At 52.1% G+C, this 23,193-nt stretch overlaps 1 pseudogene; it reads left to right on the top strand.

Moving 5' to 3' along the window:
- The first annotated feature begins 8,245 nt into the window (after positions 1–8,245).
- Positions 8,246–18,698, top strand: LOC136385971 (PI-PLC X domain-containing protein 1-like; annotated as a pseudogene).
- The last annotated feature ends 4,495 nt before the right edge of the window (positions 18,699–23,193 follow it).

A 23,193-nucleotide genomic window follows, 5' to 3' on the forward strand; every position in this document is an offset into this window, starting at 1 on the left:
GAGTCTGTCTCACTGTCTCTCCCCGTTTCCAGCTTCAGAAAAGAAATAAATAAATAAATAAATAAATAAATAAATAAATAAAGTGACTTTTTTTTCCTCTGTTGATTTAATCAGGTGAACTTTTACTTTTTCCTGTGTCTTAATCTCTCATCCAGCAGAACTTAGATGTTCTATTGTGCATCTCTACTGCACACAGACTGACTTTTTATCTTATGTGATTCACAGCTAATAAGTACAGTTGGTTTCATTTTATTTATTTTTTACTTTTATTTATTTATTCATTTTAGAGGAGAGAGAGAGAGAAGGGGGTAGAAGCAGGAGGTATCAACTCCCATATGTGCCTTAACTGGGAAAGCCCAGGGTTTTGAATTGGCAACCTCAGCATTCCAGGTCGAATGCTTGATCCACTGCGCCACCACAGGTCAGGCTAACTTTTTTTTTTAATCCTCTGTAATTATTTTAAGACCTTGGGGCAGTTTTCATCTAGGAACTCATAAATTGTGACTTCTTAATCAGTTCTTTGGAGCAAGTCCACATGGTTATGCTTCTTGTAAACAACATCAGAGAGCTGAGTTGTGAAGGCAGGAAGCAGAGTAGGTGGAACCACACAGAATCTAGTGATATCATCATGTAGCCATCTTCTTTGGGCATGACTATAATGCTTATAAGTTAAGGCGATGACAACACTGAAGTCTCCCACCATCCTCATCTGAGTCTGTTGTATATTAAATAAGCCCAGTCGTCACAGAAGAACAGACGCCTGGAAAGGCCCCTTTGGGGAGGGGACATGATTTCAAAGAATATCTTCTGTCCTCAAGCTGGTTCTTCTTAAAAGGTGACAGGGGGGCATGACTTAGAATCTTAAAGAATCTCAAATGTCAGTCTTTTGGGGGAAGTCTTTTCTAACCCATCATAATGGTTTGGTAAATGAAGATGGAATGCTTGGGCCTGGAGCCCCCTGGGCTCATAAGATATGTCATAGGACATCAGGTTAATTGTTTCCACCTGGTACTTGACTGTCATTCCTGTTGCTTTTCAGAGACTCCTTGTATTTAGCCCACATTTGGTGAAGAAATGCAGAATTGTGGCAATTTTTATTTTATTTTTCTCCAGCAGCACTACCACTTGAAAGGCTATGCCTTACAAGTCCAAGCTTCACTCATGTTGGGTCAGGATGGAGGGGGCTGCCTGTTAGCTGTGTTTACCCTGTCCAACACCAAACTCCTGCGCAGCCTGTCTGTGCCTCAATGGCCTCCTCAAGAACATGTGAGCAATTCCAGATTAACTAAGAAATTACAGGGAAATGTATCCCAGGATCAACAAGGGATTATGCATCTGTCTTGCTCGCCGATGCAGTGATCATTTTCTTGTCAAGATGTGTCTTAAATGCAATGAAACTGCTTAATCTTCATGGAGTTCATTTTCCAAATAGAAATATCTCACTTACACATGTAAAATTCAGTTCCTAAAATTAAAAAAAAAAACTTAATGGTTTCCAGCTTTCTTATTTCATAGTGAGATAATCTCAGACCCAAAGCCTGGCTATGACAGACCGAGGACTCCCTGGCCTTGCCCAAAGCACTTTTCTCCACCCAGGAGATCACTGGCCTTTCAGTGCTACCAGCTCATCAAGCTGTAATAGGACAGTCCTCGGGTGACATGAGAACAAGGAAATCATTATTTCCCCTCTCCTGACCCTTCCCTTCTTAGCTCTCTCACACTGTGCTTTATCTGAGACAACTTTATCCTTAGAACCACTTTACAGGTTCTCACTCATTGATTCTGAACACCTTTGTTAAGAATGTCTTACTTATTCTCCTCCTCCCCTTCCTTCCAGATAGTTGTTGGAAAGGGTCTGGCCCCTCCCACTTTGTGGAAGCTCTGGTTCCCTCCATCTCCTTTCTTATAGTTCTGGGAAACACGGGGTGTGATTCATGCATTTCTGGGCTATTGTGACTATCTGCCCTTTCCTGTCTTTCTAGAGCCTGCATATCTCTCCTGATGCCTGTGACCTATCCACAACCCAAGTTACTGTTGAACAGCTGGAGTCGGTGTTGCTCATGCCTGCGTGCATGCTGCCTCATCCTGTTAGTCGGGACACAGCCCAAAATCACTACAAGCCCATTTCCACTGTCTTTTCCCTCAGATGAGTCTCATCTCAGAAGGCATCGTGGCACTCCATACCGACAGTCTCCAACAGTCCTTCCCTGTAGTCCTCAGATGTGCCAGTGGACGCAATACAAGCTTGAGGTGAGGTCCTGCTATGTGACAGTCACATTCTACTCTACAAGTGAAAACTATGGAAAACTAACAAAGCTTTATGTTAATGGAATCCAAGTGGAAAAATTACAAATCCTTAAAAGCTACTATATTATAGGCATGTAGACCTTTAATCTCAGTAGCTCAGTGTTTATCTGAGCTGTAGTTTCATAAGATGCTCCTAGAACAAGTATTCTTGGGCAAGTAATTATATCTGCAACTTAGAAACTTAGGAGACACAGGAGTGTATTCCGAACTCAAACTCGCAGTAGAAAAGTCTGCTTATCCTGACTTGACCTACTTGTGCCTAAATTAAGGAATGCATTTATCACTGAATACCTTGAGAACACATTTTGGAAACACTGTATTTTTATCTTCATGAAAACCCTGGAGAAAACACTTAGGTTTTGAGATCTGGAAGTCCTTCTTCCTGGAACCAAGCATGTACACAAGTGTCGAAAATAGCCCACACCTTCCAACTCCAAACCTCATAATTTTGCCAAAATCTTATTATCAGTTTATTCTGAGCATTTTCTGCTCCCCTAATATACATACATATTCCCATCAGTAACAATTCACTTGAGCAGTGACTCTCAGGGTCTGGAGGAACACCTTGGTCTGAGGACTGGCATCAATATACTTACAGCTGTAGTTGCTTCCTAGCCACTTCATTGTTATTACTTGTTATGCTATATTCTATGTGTATATGTTTTAATTATCCTTTTAATCAACAACTGTTATGTTTTTTCTTTGAGAGTGATGCATGATTATTGAACAAAAGGAAAAGCTGAAAAGGGAATAAAGAAAAATTTACTTCAGCATAGAAATAACTCAATTACTAACATGCAGTGTTAAGTGTGTATACACATGCACATACACACATATGCGTGCATGCATACATGCTCTTGGGATAATGCACTGCCTATATGTACTCATTGTGACATCCCAGTTTGGCTCACCATCATATGTGTGATGATGTTCACATCATTCAGTCTTTGGAAGCATACTTTTAATGGCTGCACAATGTTCCTTTGTCTAAAAAGACAATGTGGTAATCATGACTCAGGTTCTCCACGTTTCCTCTCCTTGAGTGTTGGGAGCTGATCAACAACTGCTGGTTGACACAGTCACAGCTATGAAGAAGAGGCACAGCAATACTTTCCCCCAAACTTCTTGGGTTTATTTTATTTTTCTCCCCCCCCCCACCACCACCTTTTTCTGGGTGTGTGTACTATCACTTATGGCACAGGGTTGATAGTCACACTGTGCTTTCCCTGAAGATTCGCAGTAATTTCTCTGGAAATGAGACAGAGGGTTTGAATTCCACAGAAAAGCCTGTAAAACCCACAGAGAAATGTTGAATAAGATGTGTAAGATTTCATATTATAGAAGAATAAAAAAACTTTCCATTCCTCTTACATGCCTGATCTTCAGGTAGTGGAACACTCTGAGAAAAATAAAGTTAGAACTTAATTAGTACATGAAAATAGTAGACAAACATAATTTTACTGGCCATTAGGTAAGGTAGAGTTATTAATCAATACTGACCTTTTAGAAGCTTATGCCAATATTGCTGTTGCTGCTTAAGTTATTGTATAACTATACTTAGAATGGCTTACCACCTGATTTATAGCTTAAAGAAATGTACTAACCTCTTCCTGGCATATTTATCCACATTAAAGCAAAAATAACTATTAATCAATGTATTCTGCATAACATGTAATTATAACTTAGTGTATAAAAATAAAGCTGCGCCCTGGCCGGTTGGCTCAGCGGTAGAGCGTTGGCCTGGTGTGTGGGGGACCCGGGTTTGATTCCCAGCCAGGGCACATAAGAGAAGCGCCCATTTGCTTCTCCACACCCCCCCTCCTTCCTCTCTGTCTCTCTCTTCCCCTCCTGCAGCCAAGGCTCCATTGGAGCAAAGATGGCCCAGGCACTGGGGATGGCTCCTTGGCCTCTGCCCCAGGCGCTAGAGTGGCTCTGGTCGCGGCAGAGCGACGCCCCGGAGGGGCAGAGCGTCTCCCCTGGTGGGCGTGCCGGGTGGATCCCCATCGGGCGCATGCGGGAGTCTGTCTCTCCCCGTTTCCAGCTTCAGAAAAATACAAAAAAAAAATAATAAAAAATAAAGCTGTACTAGCAATTGGCAGAGATGCCTGGCAGATGAGTTAAACAATTCAGCTCTCTCACTCATTTCGTGCCAACACTGTCCATTCCGGTTGCACCCCTGGATTCCTCCCGGGGCAGGACCCCGGCACTTGAGCACTTGGGAAATCTGTGTTTTTAGATCCCCTTTCCAGTTGGATTGGGACCAACAGGCTCAGCTATGGACAATAAGATGTGGGCAGAAGTGAGGGAGGTGCCACTTTCTCACCTGGCCATTTGGGGAGCCAATGGGGAGGCTTCACATTCAACCAAACAGGATAGAGGGTCGCTCCAGAGCTGACCCACTCAATGTGTACTGAGTATAAACCCCCAAAATGTTAACAAATATTCTCCCTGTAGCAACACGTTGAAACACGAAGAACATGGAAAGCACTGTGGTCCCACGAATTCATCAGCAGATAACATTCTCGTCCTTCTTCCTCTTACGGTACTTCCTACATTTGAGGGGGGGGGGGAGTCACCCCATGTACAGTCTCCCTCCATTTCCATTTATTCCCTTCTCCTATCCTCTCCTCCACCCCGTTCCCTCCTGCAGTCTCCCCACTGCTGTATCTAAAAGCTATTTGTTTTTGTGACAGACAGAGAGAGACTGATAAGGACAGACAGCCAGGGAGGGAGAGATGAGAAGCATCACTTATTAGTTGTGGCACCTTAGTTGTTCATCGATTGCTTTCTCATATGTGCCTTGACTGGAGAGCTCCAACCAAACCAGTGACCCCTTGCTCAAGTCAGCAACCTTCGGCTCAAGCTTGTGATCCTTGCTCACAAGCCTACACTCAAGCTAGTGATCTCAGGGTTTCGAACCTGGATCCTCTGTATCCCAGTCTGATGCTCTATCCACTGCACCACCGCCTGGTCATAAAGAGCTGTTTTTGTTTTGTTTTTTTTTAACACTTTCAACATTTTTTTTTTTTTTATCCTTAGATATTTTACCCAAGGCCATTTTGAAACCTACTGTTTTCCACTGTCCTTTTGCCAGAAATGGGGACCTAGGCTGGGCTGTGAGGAATGCACAGGAGCCTGGCCCCATGTGGGCTGCTGCAGCTGGAACCCCCTGTGAGGGCTGCAGCCTCACACCCTGGCTGCTAAGGTTCCCAAGCCTGCAGCTCAGTGAGAGGAGACTGTCTCTGCTCTTGAGGGTCTCTGTGACCAAGACTGAAGCAGATTTAGACCCATTAACAAGATAAATTATTCACAAGTCTGCATGCACAGGACACCTGAGTGGTGAGCACAAAGCTGGTGTGCTTGTTAGACAAGCAAGGACCTGGAAGCGAGTGATGGGGCACTAAGTGGTGGAAGAGTGCCCAGGAGATCGTGGGGTAACAGGGACACACATGGGGTGATGGGATTTGGAGTGATACGTGGCTCGTCAGAGCACCTTGGGTGTGTAGTGTAAGTGCTTACTCTTTTTCAAAAGCATCCTTACCTTTGGGGGGTCCACACTCCAGTATTTCTGAGGACACAAGTGCTCTTTGGGATAAGTTCAATGACCTCCCCTGGGTGCGGGTTGGAGGTGGATGCAGGTGAAGGGGTGGCCCTGTGTCCTCACCAGGGGTCACTGTACTCATCCCTGCTCACCTTGTTTAGATTTTCCCAAGACAAAATCTACAGAAATGCGCCCTGGCCAGTTGGCTCAGCGTTAGAGCGTCGGCCTGGCGTGTGGGGGAACCCAGGTTCGATTCCCGGCCAGGGCACATAGAAGCGCCCATTTGCTTCTCCACCCCCCCCCCTTCCTCTCTGTCTCTCTCTTCCCCTCCCGCAGCCAAGGCTCCATTGGAACAAAGACAGCCTGGGCGCTGGGGATGGCTCCTTGGCCTCTGCCCCAGGCGCTAGAGTGGCTCTGGTCACAACAGAGCGACGCCCCGGAGGGGCAGAGCGTCGCCCCTGGTGGGCGTGCTGGGTGGATCCCGGTCGGGCGCATGCGGGAGTCTGTCTGTCTCTCCCCATTTCCAGCTTCAGAAAAAGAAAATAAAATAAATAAATAAATAAACAATCTACAGAAATGCTTGCCTTCAGCCAACAGGTCACCTTTTCCTCTGGACTGGACCGGGATCGTGGGGACAGACTGCCCAGGGAAGGGGTGTGTGGCCCGTGGGGGGAGATTCTGGTGCAGTCACCATGAGTGAGGGGTTCTGGTTCTGGGAGGAGCTCAGGTGGCAAGGGTGGGATGGGCCCTCTGGGGGAGGGCGTGGTGGAAACTGAGAACTTGGCCCTGGCCGGTTGGCTCAGCGGTAGAACGTTGGCCTAGCGTGCGGAGGACCCGGGTTCGATTCCCGGCCAGGGCACACAGGAGAAGCGCCCATTTGCTTCTCCACCCCTCCGCCGCGCTTTCCTCTCTATCTCTCTCTTCCCCTCCCGCAGCCAAGGCTCCATTGGAGCAAAGATGGCCCAGGCGCTGGGGATGGCTCTGTGGCCTCTGCCTCAGGCGCTAGAGTGGCTCTGGTCGCAATATGGCGACGCCCAGGATGGGCAGAGCATCGCCCCCTGGTGGGCAGAGCGTCGCCCCTGGTGGGCGTGCCGGGTGGATCCCGGTCGGGCGCATGCGGGAGTCTGTCTGACTGTCTCTCCCTGTTTCCAGCTTCAGAAAAATAAAAAAAAAAAAAAAAAAAAAAAAAAAAAAACTGAGAACTTGCTGCAGAAAGTGCCAACCACCCAAACACCACAAACACCCGAATACAGCCCTCCCACCCCCTGAAGGGTGAAGTTGTCAGCTGCCTCATAGCCAGAGGCAGGGTGAGAGGCAGTCGGAGCTCAGACATTGTAAGGAAACATCTGGGGCCAAATTAATGAGCCCCAATACCCCAGAAGAATCGTAGACTTCCTGATGACACCATCGCGGGATCCTGGAAGATCAGCCCCCAGGAAAATCGTCACTGGTGGGTAGGTTACCCTCTCACACCTGCACTGGGACGCCATCACTGCTGTCTCAGATGAAGGTCCCAGGGACAAAGGTGACGCATGTGTCTGAGGTCCCATGCCGCCAGCAGGCCGGGGACAAGGCCAGGAGGGCTGAGGGCCGAGGGCAGCTCCTTGCTCAGCATGGAGGTTCCTGCCCCAAACGCCACATGGGTGGTAGGGGGGCCAGGAGAGGTACCCACGGGAGCAGCTGGGAGCTGTCATGGAGGACCAACCCCCCCCCCAATAAATCCAGGGGACGGGACAAGAAGAAACCCTTAAAGTCCCAAAATCTACGACAGTGAGCTCTCCTGGATGATGTAGCACCTCCACCCCTAAACCTTTAACTGTCCAGACGCGTCTCCTTCGCAAAGTCGCAAAGCCGCTCTGTCCCGGAACCCCTGAAACCCTGTCAGGGCTGCGGACTTTGTGGACTTCATGCAGAGGCAGCCAAGCCAGCGGGCAGGGAAAATGTTGTTACAGTCGGAGGATGGAGCCCAGTGGGGACCGGGGAAGTGAGGGCCCTGGGAGGGGGTCAGGAACCCCCCCCCCCCACCGAAGAGGTTCCACCTCCTTTTCCGGGGGGAGGAGAGACAGACCACACTTGGACTCTCTCCCCATTGGACAGTTCCTCTAGGTCCTGAGAGCCAGAGACGAGTGACTGACAGGGAGAGGGACAGGGTGACAACTCGAAGCCCACGCAGACCATAGCCGAGGAACTGCCCTGGGCCGGGTGGGGAGCAGGAACTGTGGGGCAGTTGGGGCGCAGTAGGAGGGCCTCCGCAGCCCCTGACCTGGTCCGCAGGGCACCAGGAGGCCCGGGGCTGCCTCACCCTCAGCCCCCGCACAGGGCAGTGCTGGGTTTTCCAAAAGCAGGCACAGCCCGGTAACACTGTTGTGGTGGTGGGTAGCTGATGCTGGGGACACCATGCAGCTGATCGAAGCACCTGGCCTTGCTAGATGTCCCAGCCACTGGGCCCCAGCCTGCCCAAGAAGGACACAACCCAAGCGCTGCCCACAGGCCGCAGTCCACAACCGCAGGAACTCTGAGAGCCCCTCCCCACCCACGACAGCCAAGAACGCTGAGCTAGAGGGGAGCGCTGTGTGTGTGTGGGGTGGGGGTGGGGGGTCCTGATTCTGTCCTCAGCTCTTCAGGGTCACAAATGTCCTGCACAAAGCGGGTGGCCCCCACCCTGGAAGTCCCCACAGAGGTAACCATGGAACCCCCTTTTCCAACCCTGTGCTTCGGTGCCCAGGACCCTCAACCCCGGTCAGAGCACAGCCCACTGCCCAGACTGACACAAAGGACAGGCAAGGCGGTGGGTCCCAGGCCAGTGTCATGGAACCAGAGGCTGCACTCTGGCTGGGCACGTAGGGGAAGCAGCAGAGGACGCTTTCATAGCGCTGATTTCCCGAGGAGCTGAGGGACAAGCTCACGTCCCAGGTCAGAAGGCAAGGACCGCAGAAGCCAGTGAGCACTTCCAGGGTTGGGCTCAACACCCCAGAGTGACCACAAGCAGGGCCAGCTAGAGGAGTAGGGGTCTGGGGGGACGATGTTGTGGGCTACAGGGGTGGGATCAGGACCCGGATAGAAGATCACCCACACACAGTGGCCTAAGGCACACAGGCTGATTCTGTCCCAGTCCCGAGGTTACAGCCGAAGTGAGTGTCTCTGGGCTGCACCCAGGAGCCAGAAGGTTCCTTCTGCAAAGCTAAGATGGTGGGAGCCCTTGTCACAGCCCTATCAGACTCCCCTCCTCCCTGTCCACATGGAGGCCCACGGCCCCATCACTGCACCAGATGGGGGTCGTGCAGGCCTGTGTCCTGCTCTGGGCTCCACTGGGCCATGGCCAGGGTTCCCCTCAGCACCCTCAGGGTCACTCAGAGTTTCCAGATATTGGCACAACTGTGTCTAACCACTCCCCACTAGAGGCAGGAAGGTCCAAGCTGGACAAGACATCACACAGGGGAGATGTTAACAGTGCCCAACAGCCCTGGGGAGTTGGGCTGAGTGACCTGGGGGGCGGGAGGATAGTATCCGATGGGCCTGAGCTGGGCAAAGCAGAAAAGGAGGTTCATGGGGAGCAGGTAGGCAGCAGTATGTCCCTGAGACCACAGCTGCCCTGGGGCACGTGAGGCCTGCAGCTCAGAGGAGGGGTGCCTGGAACCAAGGGGCGAGGACTGTACCCCATACGCCGGCCCCCCAGGCCACCCTGAACATCTCTCCTATCTCATCCATGGCTGGGTCCTGTCCTCTCGTTGCAGAGGGACATAGGGCTCAAGGTACCTTGCTGACTAGACAGCCCACTGAGCCAGAGAGGAGGAACTGGGAGGGATGAGGATGAGGGACCCCTTCTGGGTCCTGGTCACCTTGCCTCTGGTCAGCAACGGGGCTGAGCGAGTCCACAGGACAAGACCTGCCCAGGAAACTCAGTTCCCCCACACAGGCAGCACACCCTGCTGGGGTCTGGGACAAGGGCTACTCAGGGCTAGGAGGGCCAGACACTTCAGGAAAGAACACAGACACTTGCTGACCTGCTGCTCAGAGATCACAGGCCTGCGCTGTGGGCATGAAGCCACCAGAGGGCTGAAATGAAGACGTGTTTGCTCTGGCCTGGGGCCCAGAGGGACCACTAGCAGGGACGGCAGTCAGAGTGGGGTCGGGCCTTCAGGTCACTTCCTGTCAGCTGACCACTGACCCTGTGGTCATACACATGCAGGACAGCCTCCTTCCCTGTCCCGTGTCCTGTGACCATGGGGCCTCATAGCCATGGCCAGGCATCCTGACATCCCCACAAGGGTCTGTTCCCCACACACTGGAGGCTGTGAGGGCTGTGGGTCCCCCTTACCACTGGGCAGTGCTGTCCCCACGGTGGGGTCCTACTCTGGACTTAGGGCTTGCACCTGCTGCCACCCTCCAGCTCAGCAAGGCTGTTCCAGGTGGTAGCCTCTCCTCTTCCTCCCCCTCCCCCTCCTAGGAGTGGGTGTTCCCAGCATCCAGTCGAGGATGTCCATGGGAGTGTTTTCCAAAGTGCCTGAGTCTGAGGAGAGAGAGCAGAGCGGAGGCCTAGCTGGAAACTCTGCTGGAGGGACAGCTTGGAGGAGCTGAGTGAGGTCCCTGAGGTCTGGCTGGAGACTGAGGCCCCACAGGAAGCCAAGCCGGCAGGCACAAGATGGTCCCGGCAGGGCCCCCTCTCCTGTCACTCAGGCTCTGCCTGGACCTGGACCCCAGGGACCCCGAGGGGGGGGGGCAGAGGGACCCGTGTGCCCTGTGGCTGGCAGGATGTGAACCTCCTGGGCTCAGAACTGCTGACCCAGGGGACTGGGGCAGTGACAAGCCCGTTGGGCTCAGGGCTGCTGACCTGGGGGAGGACTCAGCACCCAGCTCCCCTGTCCCTGCTGCCTGCGGGCAGGGCTTCCTGGACTAACGGTGCCATGAGTGTCTGGGTACCTCTTGAGGACTAGGGAAGGAAGTTCGGGGTTGGGCAGGTATGGACCCATCCATCCTTTTATTCACCTGCCATTTCCTGAGAGGCTCGGGGGCCAGTCACCGCCTGCACCACAGTGGGCTCACAGCTGGAGGCTTGGGTGTCTCATCGGCCAGGGCAGGGCAGGTCAGCAGGACTGGGAACCTTACCTCGTCCCGCAGCATCCTGTGAGATCCAGGGGGTCCCCGAGGCCCACATCGATGGTATCAGAGGGATCTGGGGGTCCGGTCCTGCCTGCCGGGTCCCCATGGACCACCAGGGTGCATCCTGAGTGGTGTGGCCTAGGCAGCAACATGCTCACCTCCTCCACATGTCCTGAGAACACAGGAATGTCCACTGCAGGGGCACACGTGAGATGCTCAGGTAGCAGCTGCAGCCTTCACGTCATGGCCTGTGATGTCCCAGACTTGGCCCCCCTGACGTCTAGTCCTCCTGGGCCATGAGTGTCGGTCAGGAGCCTCCTGTAGGCAGAGCTGCCACATCAAAGCCCAGCACCCCAGGTGCTGACCCGAGGCCCCACAGTGCCACCCCAGGATGGACATCCCCACAGCTCAGACCTTGGGGGTTCACCTCTGAGCCCCTTCCCATGCTTCTGGGGAGTTGGTGCGACCAGGGAGAGGGGTCTCTCTGCAGAGGGGACACGTGCCTCAGCCACCCTGAGAATCTGGCTCAGGCACTTCTGGGTCACCCTGTGTCTCTCTTCACGTCTCTCGGTCTCCCTGCTCTGTCTCTCTCGATCTCTGTCTCTCTGCCTCTGTAGAAATAGTCTTGTGTAGACTCTTACACCTGTCTGTGTTTGTCACTGCCTACCTGACTGCCTCTGTCTGTCTGCACCCCCCTCTCTGTCTTACATACTGTTCCCTTGCACCCCCACCCTCTCCAGCTCCCAACCCACCTCTGGATGGAAGTCTGTTTTCTCAGTGCAGCTTTTGTGTGTAATGAGAACAAGTTCCCTGCACCTGCTCCTTCCTTCCTCAGATCACTGGGGTCACCCGTGAAGAGTGCACAGGTGAGCAAGGCAAGCAGCTTCCTGGGTCTGCCCTGCACCAGGAACTGGATGTCGGTGCTATGCTCCTGGCTCTGGGACATGCCTCTGCACCATCTGTCCATCCCAGGTGATGGCCTGGGGGTTCCCAGGGGGTGCAGCTGCAGGGTGCATCCCAAGGGTGGGGAAGCTCCAAGAACTACACGCCTGCACATGCATTTACATACTCACATAAGAGTGTCTGCTTCCTTCTGCCACCTACAGCCTGCAAGGTGCGTGGTGAAACCCAGGGAAGTGTGGCTTTTGCGGAGGATGTGGGGACGCTGTCCTCCACTGGCCAGCCCTCCATTGCAGAAACCCTGGGTTCCCAGGCCCCTCATCTCTGGGTCTGAAGTGTGCCAGTGTCCTTTGTGCTTGGCATCTGGAGGGTCCACAGTGTGGCGACCTGTGAGGAATCTTTTCCAGGTTGTGAGTCCAGGGACCCCAGCACCAGGCCTGCTGGCATGTTGAGTATGGACTCTTTGACAGAGCTGAACAAGGGCCCTGGCCGTGAGGACAGCCAGCCAGAGGTCAGAGATCAGAGTGGGAGGGGGAGTGAGGGCAGGGAGGGTAGTGGGAGAAGCCTCCTCAGGCTACCTGCACTGTGGCACTAAATCCTGTACGAGCCTCTGGCCTGGGGGCGGGGTCAGGCCTGCTGTGCCGGGCCCCCTCACTGACCCATAACAGGCTGGGAATGAGGCTTTTTTTTTTTTTCTCAATTGATTTGGAGAAAGGGGGAAGCTATCGTTTCTTGTTCCACTTAGTGGTGCACCCATTGGTCACTTCCCCAAAATACCCCAACTGGGGATCAAACCTGGCATGTTGGGACGATGCTCTAACCAGCTGAGCTACCAGGCCAGGGCCCAGAGGCCCAGAGATGGAGCTTTGGGGACACTGGCTGCTGGCTTTGCAGGTAGAGGGAGGGGCTGCGAGCCCGGTGGCAAGGCGAGGCGAGGCGCCCAGGAGACCTAAGCACAAGAACAGGGCTCCGGAGCCTCAGAAGGAAGCCGCTGCGCTGGGAGGTGGGAGCTGGCCTCTGGCATTGCTGGGGAGATAGGCTTTGTGCCCTTCAGACTGCCCAGGACTGTGGCAAGCCAGTGCAGGTGTGGTGAGGGCCAGGTGCTCTCTCCTGGCCCCGCTGGGTGTCAGAACCTCAGCCAGGCCCCCAGCACATGGTCAGAGCCTGGACACGCACAGAGACAGGGCCACACACTCTGACACAACATGTAGCACGTTCCGGGAAGGGGCACTGACAGCCGCCACTCACAAATGTCAGCGCAGGGGGAGTCTGAGGCAGGGTCACGGCTGGTGCAGAAAACACGAGCATTGTTGTAGCAGCTGATTAAAACCCCAGTTTGATCACGCCACTTGTTTGAAAAGACATACGAACATAAAGGGTAACCCACAAATGGGGAAAAACAGGTTTACAGCTGTTTGTATGGAAAATAACAAAATTAATAAATAATGACACAAGGATAAACCTTTCTGTACTCACAACTGTAACCCTACTTCTGCCCACTCCGTACAAATGGACCCACATACGTTACACAGGAAACATATGCCATACAATATATAAAAGTCAAAATAATAGAGAATTTTGTTTTACTCACGTTTTCACTTGTCTGCAACTAACATGCTTAGTTCCGTGAATTTCCTATCGCCCCTATGACAAATACCACAGAATTGATTTCTTAGAAATAAATCCCTCCCACACCCCTGGAGAGCAGATGTCCGATACCCAGAGGTCCCAGGGCCGCACTCCCTCCAGGGGGCCCAGGGAGGGTCACTCCTGCCTCTCTCAGCTCCTGGGGTTCCAGGCATTCCTGGGCTGGTGGCTACCTCCCTCCTGTCTCTGCCACTGACCCCACGTGGCTTCTCCATTGTGTCTGTCTCTTCTAAGGTCCCTGTTACTTGGTGCAGGGCCTCCCTGACCCAGGGTGACTCACTTCATCACGTCTGCAGACCCATTTCCATACAGACTGGGGCAGCGGGGCCGGGACAGCACACACTTGGAGCCACCATCTGTCCCAGGCCGGGACTGTGTTACTGCATGTTCATGGGTGTGCCGCACGTTCTCTAAGTGTTCCCCACGAGGAGGGACTGATGGTGGCCCCATCCACTGTGATTACAGGCAGCCACATCATTACCTACGGTCTGAACAAGAAGTCCTCCATCTCCCGCTCAGAGTCCCTGCTCCTGCAGCTTTTGGTCGAGGCCCTGCCCTGCGTCACCCGACCCACGGTGCTCAAGTAGTCCGTCACCCAGGTGAGCATCCACACCACCGGCTCCTCTGTGCAGCTGCTCCGTGCCCCCCTGGGGCTGCTCCCTCACCTTTCAGGGGAAAAGATTGAAAACAAAGGTCCTGCCAACCCGGAACCCTGCCCTTAGGAAGGAGACAAAGAGCAGGGTTATTACAGTCAGCTGGAACCAGAATGGGGTGCTCTGCTGACAGCCACTCAAAGGTCGCACCCGCTCAGGGCTAGGGGCTGGCCAGAGCCTCGTTCAGGGCATTTACATGCACACACACGCACACGCACACGCACACGCACACACACACAGGGAAAAGGGAAGATCCCCGCCCTACATGTTTTGTCAGGTGAGAGGTCCAACAGGGGAGTGAGGGACATCTTGTCCTGTGTTTTCTGCAGAGACGGTGAAGTCTGTCCTGTGTAATCCCATTCAGGCCACGACCGTGTCACCCACAACCCCTCCTCCCTGTTTGAATTGGAGGTTTTAGGGGAGGAGGGGTCCCTGTGGGGCATGGAGAGGAAGGGGCCTCCTGAGTCACCCAGGGCAGCCCAGGCTGTGAGTAGGGTGTGGAGCAGACTGTGGTCTTGGCATGGGGCGCAGCTGAGGGCCCCCATGCTGGGCCCCAGGGGGCAGCTCACCCCAGGACTCCACTCTCCAGGTCTCTGTTCTCTGCTCCATCCCTGGACACAATAGGCAGCTGGACAAGCAGCACACCCTCCACCCTCCACCCCAGGCTGCGGTCTGCCTCCTCTGTAATTGCTTTGCTCCCAGTTTCAGTTGCCCGGGTGGCCAGCCGGCTTGTGTGTGTGTGTGGGGGGGAGCCCAGTGTGGGACATGGGGAAGCCATATCCTTAAGTGCGGTTAGGTGCCTAGGAACGCATGCAGCTGGGACAGTCACCACAGCCTGAGGGAAGGGCACTGGGGCAGGCTTGTCGTCCTGCAGGGCAGGCGCCTGTGACTTCGGTAACACACTTGCTGCCACCAGGGGGGCTCCCATGCAAGTTACAGGAACAGGCCACAGACACCTGGTGGGCCTCACCCTGCCGTTAAGGGCTCTGGCTGAGCCATGGATCCAGCACCAGAGCAAAGTCGGTGTGCACTGGCCCAGGGTCACTTGTACCATCCACTCCCTGTTCAGTCGGGGGGAGGTTGGCCTTGGTGCAGCGGGTAACTCGCTAACCCTGCCAGGGTGTCTGCTCCAGGGCATAGGGCCAAGGACCATGGTGACACCTCCGAGGCTCCTCTGCACGCACAGATCTGGCCTGCCCCCCACACATTGGCCCCTTCCCTCAACTGGCGGGGTCACGTGAGGGAAACCCAGCTCCCTCCTGTCCACGCAGGTGTGGGGCCGTTTCCACGTTACTTCTTGATTTTCTGTCCCTACTTTGCAAACAGAGCATGTTGCCTCTTACCTCTGTAGTGTTACTGCTGTTTTATGAAGGTCCTGGAGGGCTGCTGCAGCACGGGGGGAGGGGCCCTTCCAGAGGCTCAGAGGCTGCCTGGGAGGAGGGTGGGGTGGGGACCCTGGATGGATGGCCCATCTGGGGTCAGAGCTGGGGGGGGCACTTTCAGCAGGGGCCAGCCTTGCACTTCCCAGGACAGGCCCACCCCAGGTACAACCTGTGGTCCCAGCAGCCACTGTCCCCTGCACAGTGGGTCCTGAATGTGCCACCTGAGCCCTGGCGGCCACCAACTGCAAGGAGCTGACATGGGCTGGCACAGCCACACCGGGCACGGATGTAGGAGGTAGCTTGAGCTACTGGGAACTGCCTGCCGTCCAGGGAGAGGTGACCCACCTTTGTCCACAGGTGCTGAACTTCACGGAGCAGCTGGACACCAGGATGCGTTACCTGGACCTGCGGATCGCACACTTGCTGGAGGGCTCCGAGAAGAACCTGCACTTTGTGCACATGATGTACACAGCCATGCTGGTCGAGGTAGGTGGGCGGGGCGGGGGGTGGGAATGAGACCTCACACAGTGATGGACACCACCATCCTTCCACACGGGATGCGGCCAGCCTCTAATAGAGACACAGTCAACCGCTAAGGGTGTGCACACGTCCTTTCTGGAATGTGGCTGATGTCCAGCAACAGGCTACTGGGAATTGCTGACCCTTCTGTTTCTGAGCCCCCCCTCCTGGTGCCACCACACCCCTAGCTCCTCCAGGCTGCCTGATGTTTTGCAAAACTGGGTCCCTCATTATCGTCCTTCCTCCACTTTAGATATTTTCTTTTGTGAAAAGAAAATTTTATTGAGAGAGAGACAGGAACATCAATCTGCTCCTGCATGTGCCCTGCCTGTACATCAAACCAGCAACCTCCATGCTTCGGGATGATACTCTAACCAACCAAGCTATCCAGCCAGGGCTAGTTTAGATATTTCCAGTCCCGTCTCCTCTCAGCTGCTAGACCAGTTTCTAAAGTTAGACAATGATGGTCCTTGTCTGCGTCACAGGTGCCCATGGTCTCCTGAGACCTCAGGGTCTGGGGGGCTATCAGGAGCTCACTCCATGGGCCACGCTCCCTGAAGGTAACATCTGCTTAAGCAGTGTCCTCTGGAGGGCATGCACACAGTGCACACACACATACACACACATGTGCACACTTCCCCCCACAGCAGTGGCCCAGCTTTCACTGGGCAGCTGAGCTCCACTGGGGCAGCCGGGTGTTACATATTTGCTAGCTCAGGACCGACCTGAGCCATTTTTCCAGTGATCTTGGTTGGGAGCCCCTTAGACGGGCCATGACACCCTGCATACTCCCCATCCCCTGCCCAGAACATACTCAGAGATCTGAGTGGCTGGAGAACCACTCCCGGGAGGTGGTCATCCTGGCCTGCAGGAACTTCAAGGGCATGACGGACGACCTGCATGAGTACCTGGTGACCTGTGTCAAGAACATCTTTGGGGATATGCTATGTCCCCGAGAGGTGAGAGGGGCATGCAGTATCCTCGAGGGGTGAGAGGGGAATGTGGTGTCCCCAAGGGGTGAAGCGAGCATGTCCTCCCCACCCAGGTCCTGGGAGAGGGCAAGGCTTCCCTGTATGCTGAGGTAATCCTGGTGACGATTAAGCCACTGATAGGGTCTTCCAGAAGCTTCTCTGGAGACTGAGTCAAACTTAGTACCTGTTAGAAGTTGCCACAGTGTATGATCCCTGTGAGCACAGTGACTGTCTCCTTGTCCCAGGCTGTCTTAATGGGGTGCACAGCCTGGAAGCCCCAGCCCCACAGGGCTTCTTCTCACCTCATCCTGGGGGCTGGAGTCTGAGACCCAAGTGTGGGCAGGGCTGGGTCCTCCTGAGGCCTCTCTCCTGGGCATGCAGATGGCTGTGTCCTCCTTGTGTCCTCACACAGTTGTCCTTCTGTCTCTGTGTTCTCACCTCCTCTTCTTATAAGGACCCCAGTCCTATGGGATCAGGACCCTCCCTAGTGACCTTATTTTACCTGAATCCCCTCTGTTCATGTGGAGTCTGACTCCCGGTGAGCCTCCTGTCCCAGTCACTCACCAAGGGGCATGAGGCTCTGTTCCAGGAAAATGAGTGCTTGTGTCCTTGTGACAATCCAGATGCCACAACGCTGACACAGATGCCCCATTTCCCCTACTGTCCTCACACAGACCTGATATCCCCTCTCAACCCTGACACGTCACCCCCCACCACCACAGGAAGTTCCAACACTGCGGCAGATCTGGGTGTGAGGCCAGCAGGCTCTCCTGTCCTACGATGAGAGGGCACCATGCACCAGCACGGGAAGCTGTGGCCGGCTATCCCCTACTGGTGGGGCAACCAGGCGAAGCCCAAGAAGCTGATTTGCTACCTGGAGCTCATGAAGAGCTGCATCCGCCCAGGTGGGTGCACGTCCTATGGGGGTACACTCACACACATGTACACAGGGCACACATCCATCATGGGTGTGTATATCTGCACACATGCATGTGTGGTTTTAGCGCTCAGCTGCAGCTGCATGAGGTCTGGGTGCTGCTGTGGCAGCCACCAGCTTTGAGCAAGGAGAGCGTGCAGTTCTGGGGTTTTCTGTCCCTTCCAGTGTCACACAGCATCCTATGTGTTTCTCGCCTGGGCTTCCTCATCTGGTGCCCATAACTCTCTGCAAGGACATGGGCACTTTTGGGCACAGGAGCCACACTCAACCCCAGCTGATTTGGAGGTGGGGCTGTTCTGCCCTGTTGTGTCTGTGCCTTGAAGGGAAGATTTTCTTGCAAACAGAGTTTGTGGCTTCAATTATTCCATATCTGTGGTAAGGGTGCGTGGCAGTGTCTGTGGCCACTTTGGGTCTCCAGGATCCCACTCTCCTGTCACAATCAACACTGTGAGAGGGCAGCTGTGTGTTACACTTGGTGTGCTACCTGGGATTCACATGGCTATTATTCTGTGTACCGCACGGGGTCAGGACCTGGACATGTTGGGTCACATTTCGCCCAGCACCCTCTGTAGCAGGAGCATGGCGATCCAACAGCACCTCAGGGCCCAAGCTGTCCGTGCTGGTGTGAGGGGCTGGAACCGTGGGGATGAACACGGGGTGGGGGCAGGGAGGGCAGTGGTGGTTGGGCCAGGTGGGGTGCAGATGGACGAACTTGGCAGCATCATCGTGACAGTTCTGTAGGATCCTGCAGGAACATATGCACACACACACACACACACACACACACACACACATACAAAATCACGCACGCAGAAATGCATGCAAGTATGAAAGGAAGCATGCAAGCATGCATGCACGCACAAACTCACACAAGCACGTGCACAAACGCATGCCAGCATGCAAGGATGAAAGCACGCATGCAAGCACGCAAACGCCAGCATGCACATACTCAGAACCACATGCAAACACACATGCAATGACATACAAACTCACCTAAGCACCCACAAACGCACGCATGCAGGCATGCACAAGCGCACACACAGACACAGGAAAAAGGAACGATCCCAGCCTTACACGTTTTGTCAGGGGAGAGCTCTGACAGGGGAGCGAGGGGCGTCCTGTCCCATGTTTTCTGCAGAGACGGTGAAGTCTGTCCTGAGTAACCCCATTCGGGCCACAACCCTGTCACCCACAGCCCTTCCTGCCTGTTTGAATTGGAGGTTTTAGGGGAGGAGGAGTTCCTGTGGGGCATGGAGAGGAAGGCCCCCCCACCTGAGTCACCATGGGCAGCCCAGGCTGTGAGTGGGGGAGTCCAGCAGGCTGTGGTTCTGGTATGGGGCACAGCTAATGGCCTCCAAGCCAGGCCCCATTGGGCAGCTCACCCTAGCACTCTGCTCCCTGGGCCTCTGTTCTCTGCTCCGTCCCTGGACACAATTGGCAGATGGACAAGTCCTATCATTCAGGTTCCAGAAATAATCTGAGCTCCCAAGGTCAGCGATTCTCACCTGCAGTGATGATAGCCCCAGGGACATCCACAATGTGTGCAGACACTTTGGGTTGTCCAGAGCCTGAGCTGAGAGGAAGGTCTTACGGCAGGCAGTGAACGCAGAGACTGGAGGCTGATAAACAGCAACAGTGCACAGAACAGTTCTGAAAGAACAAAATAAAACAAAAGCTTGCACAACTAGATACAGGCATGCAATCCTTTATGAAGGTACAACAAATTAAACAGTGGGATGATGACACGTGATTTGACAAAATGATGACAGAAAAAAATGTCCAGTAACACATGCACATGCATATGTTTCTCTGATAAAGATGGCTTTTTAGTGGCATGAAAAGAAGATGCATTATAGAATAAATACTGTGAGAAAAGCAAATACAAAAAAATTATTGGAATCCTATTATCATCCCCTCAAGCAAACTCCATTCCTTCTGGATTTGAATAACTACTCATAACTAATATAAAACATAGAGTTCCCTAAAACATAAGCGAGCAACGAGATTCAAAGTGAAAAATGGGAAAGGACACATCGGTGAGGCAAAAGTAGTTTGACAGTTTCTGGTTATATGCACTCAGCTTTTAATTACAAAATGTACACTACATAGCAGCAGAGGAAGACATTTTTCTGGCGACATTTACCTAGCTGTTATTTTCAAGATGTCCATGAGATGGCAGCAGAAAAGTTCTTTTGGTTTTTTTTTTCTAGAAACACCCACGGCCATGTTAATACAAATATGTGCAAAAAGTAGCAGCGACAGCCCTGGCTGGATGGCTCACTTGGCTGGAGCATTGTCCTGTAATGCAGAAGTAGCTGGTTCAGTCCTTGGCCGTGGCACAAACAGAAACAGATTGATGCTGCTGTCTCCCCCTTAACCCCCTTCCTCTCTCTGGATTCAATAAAAATAAAAGAATAAAAAAATAAAGACAAAAAAAAAAAAAAGGCAACAGAGAACGTTTTTCCTGCTCACAGCATTCAACGAGAATGCAGACGTGCTATTCATTCCTATTTTAAGATCCTAACATGCCTCACCTCACTTAATGTTCCCATTTGCCAAAGGAGACAGGGACAATTGTTATCTGCATTTCACAGGTATTTGAACTAAAGACCAATTCTAACCTAATTCAAAACCTAGAACCGATGGTCCAAGATGGGCCAGAAGAGTGCACACATGGTATCCTGGACAAATACAGCCATCAAAGTAGTCCTTTCAGCCTTTGGTTACATACTGGTCTTTTTTTTTTTTTTTTTTTTTTTAAGAATATCTGCACATAAGCTAATGGTCCAGCTTGTCATGCATTCAATCAAGGTGGTGTTGGGGTGAAACTTGGGCAGGAAACGGGATAGGATAGGTGGGGTGCAAGGAGGTGGCCTGGCCCTTCCCAGGTACTTGGCCAACAAGAGATCCCTGAAAGAGTGCCCTCCCCACTTCTACCCCCTCCTTGTCTGATGGCATTTTAAAATCTATTCTTCCCTGGGCTTGCCTGGTCAAGGCACATATGGGAGTTGATGCTTCCAGCTCCTCCCCACTGTCTCTGTCTCTCTCTGTCTCTCTGTCTCTCTCTCTCCTCTCTAAAATGAATAAATAAAATTTAAAAAAAAATTAAAAAAAAAATCTATTCTTCAGTCCAGAGCACTGGTCTGCTTCTACCCATGTGTCCTTCCTCTGAGACCTCACTTGACAGGAGTTTCCTACAGGCTCAGACTAAACTCTAGAGCTGACATGTGGCTCCACCACCTACAAGCAATTAATAAAAATAGTCTCATCTGTCAAATGGGGAGAACTGCTCCCTCTCGAATGGCTGTGAGGATTCAGGAAAGTGGTGCATTTTAGCTCCTGCTGTCTATGTGACCAGCACTCTCTCCCTATGTCCTATTTTGGTCCATACCTCGTACGACACTCCTATCAGTCCCCTCCTCTCTGCAGCCACCACCACATGGCATGTGAGACCTTGGAGCTCAGGACCGGCCCCCCTGCACTCTGTCCTTGCTTTTCCCAGCGGACATCCAGGCCAATAATAAACTGATATGGCCAAACACCCAGAAGCCCAGGCTTAGCCAGGGACACCCTCCCAGTCCTTGCACTCTCACAACCTCTTCATTCCTTGGAGACCACAGTCCAAGAAAGGACACTGAGGGGCCACCTGGAAAGGGGAGGCATCCAGAAGAAAAGGCAGAAGGACTCAGTGCCTATAACCTCCACCATTATTATGACTTGCTCTTGGCCTTCTCCAGAAGCAGAGCAGCTATGGCACAGAGGGGCCAGACCCATAGGCCACTGGGCTGTTTTTCCTAAACTCCTTCCTGGCATTTAATTTGAGATCCTCAAGCTGTAGCAACAATTCCTATGAACTTATTTTGGTCTCTGTAAATATGGGAATCTCCATCTTATTCACTTTTTATCCCTGGTCAGGGCACATACGGGAATCAACTAATGCATGCATAAATAGATGGAACAACAAACCAGCTAATTGATGTCTCTCTTTCTCCCTCTCTCTAAAAAATCAACAATAAAAATAAATTTAAAAACATGAATAATAAAACAGGAATAAATACACAACTACCACCAACTACTTCAAATGTAGATTAAATGCTTCCAGCAAAGAACATAGAATGGTGAATGGATAAACAACAAGACCCATACTTTTGCTGCCCATAGGAGACCCAATTCAGATAGAAAGATACAGATTGAAAGTAGAATGATAAAAACATATTTTTATGCAAATAATAACAAAAAAAGCAGGGGCAGCGATACTTATATGTGACAAAATACTGTAAAACAAAAGGTAATAAGAAGACAAAGAGGAACATACCAATTCCATTTCTGAGTATTTATCCGAAGACACCCAAAACACTAAATCAAAGACATATACATCCATATGTTCATCGCAGCATTATTGGCAATAGCCAAGATATGGTAGCAACCCAAGTGTCCATGAATACATGAATGGATAAAGAAGTGGGCTTGCCTGACCTGTGGTGGCGCAGTGGGATAAAGCATCGACCTGAACACTGAGGTTGCCGGTTCGAAACCTTGGGCTTGCCTGGTCAAGGCACATATGGGAGTTGATGCTTCCTGCTCCTCCCCCTTCTCTCTCTCTCTCTCCTCTCTCTCTCTAAAAAATCAATAAAATATTTTTTAAAAAAAGAAGTGGGCTTATGACTCAGCCCCCCCGAAAAATGAAATCTTGCCATTTGCAACAACATTGATGGACCCAGAAGGTATTGTGCTGAATAAAATAAGTCAGAGAAAGACAAATACCATATGATTTCACTAATATGTAGGAGCTAAAGAACAAAGTAAAAGAGAAACAAACTCATAGATACAGAGAACATTTTGATGGTTGACAGTCGGCAGTGGGGTTGGGGGGTATGGGTAAAAGCGTGGAAGGGATTAAGAAGTACAACTTGATAGTAAAAACAATCTTGGGGATTTGGGCTATAGCACAGGGAATATACTCAACAACATTATAATGGTTACGCGTGGTGTCAGATGGGAGCTTTACTTGTCCGAATGATTGCTTTGTAAGTTATATGGATGTTTAGTCACTGTGTTGTGCATCTGAAACTAATATGGCATTCTATGTTGGCTCTAATAAAAAATAAAACAAAATTTAAAAAGAAGCATAATCATTTTATATAAGACATGGCAGAGATTAAACACCTGAAGAAAACCTGAAGGGTCATATCATTTTCAATACCTTTTAAAAGTTAATCAGAGATACAGACAGTCA

The sequence above is a fragment of the Saccopteryx leptura genome, chromosome X (assembly GCF_036850995.1).
Source record: "Saccopteryx leptura isolate mSacLep1 chromosome X, mSacLep1_pri_phased_curated, whole genome shotgun sequence".
Taxonomy (NCBI): Eukaryota; Metazoa; Chordata; class Mammalia; order Chiroptera; family Emballonuridae; genus Saccopteryx; species Saccopteryx leptura.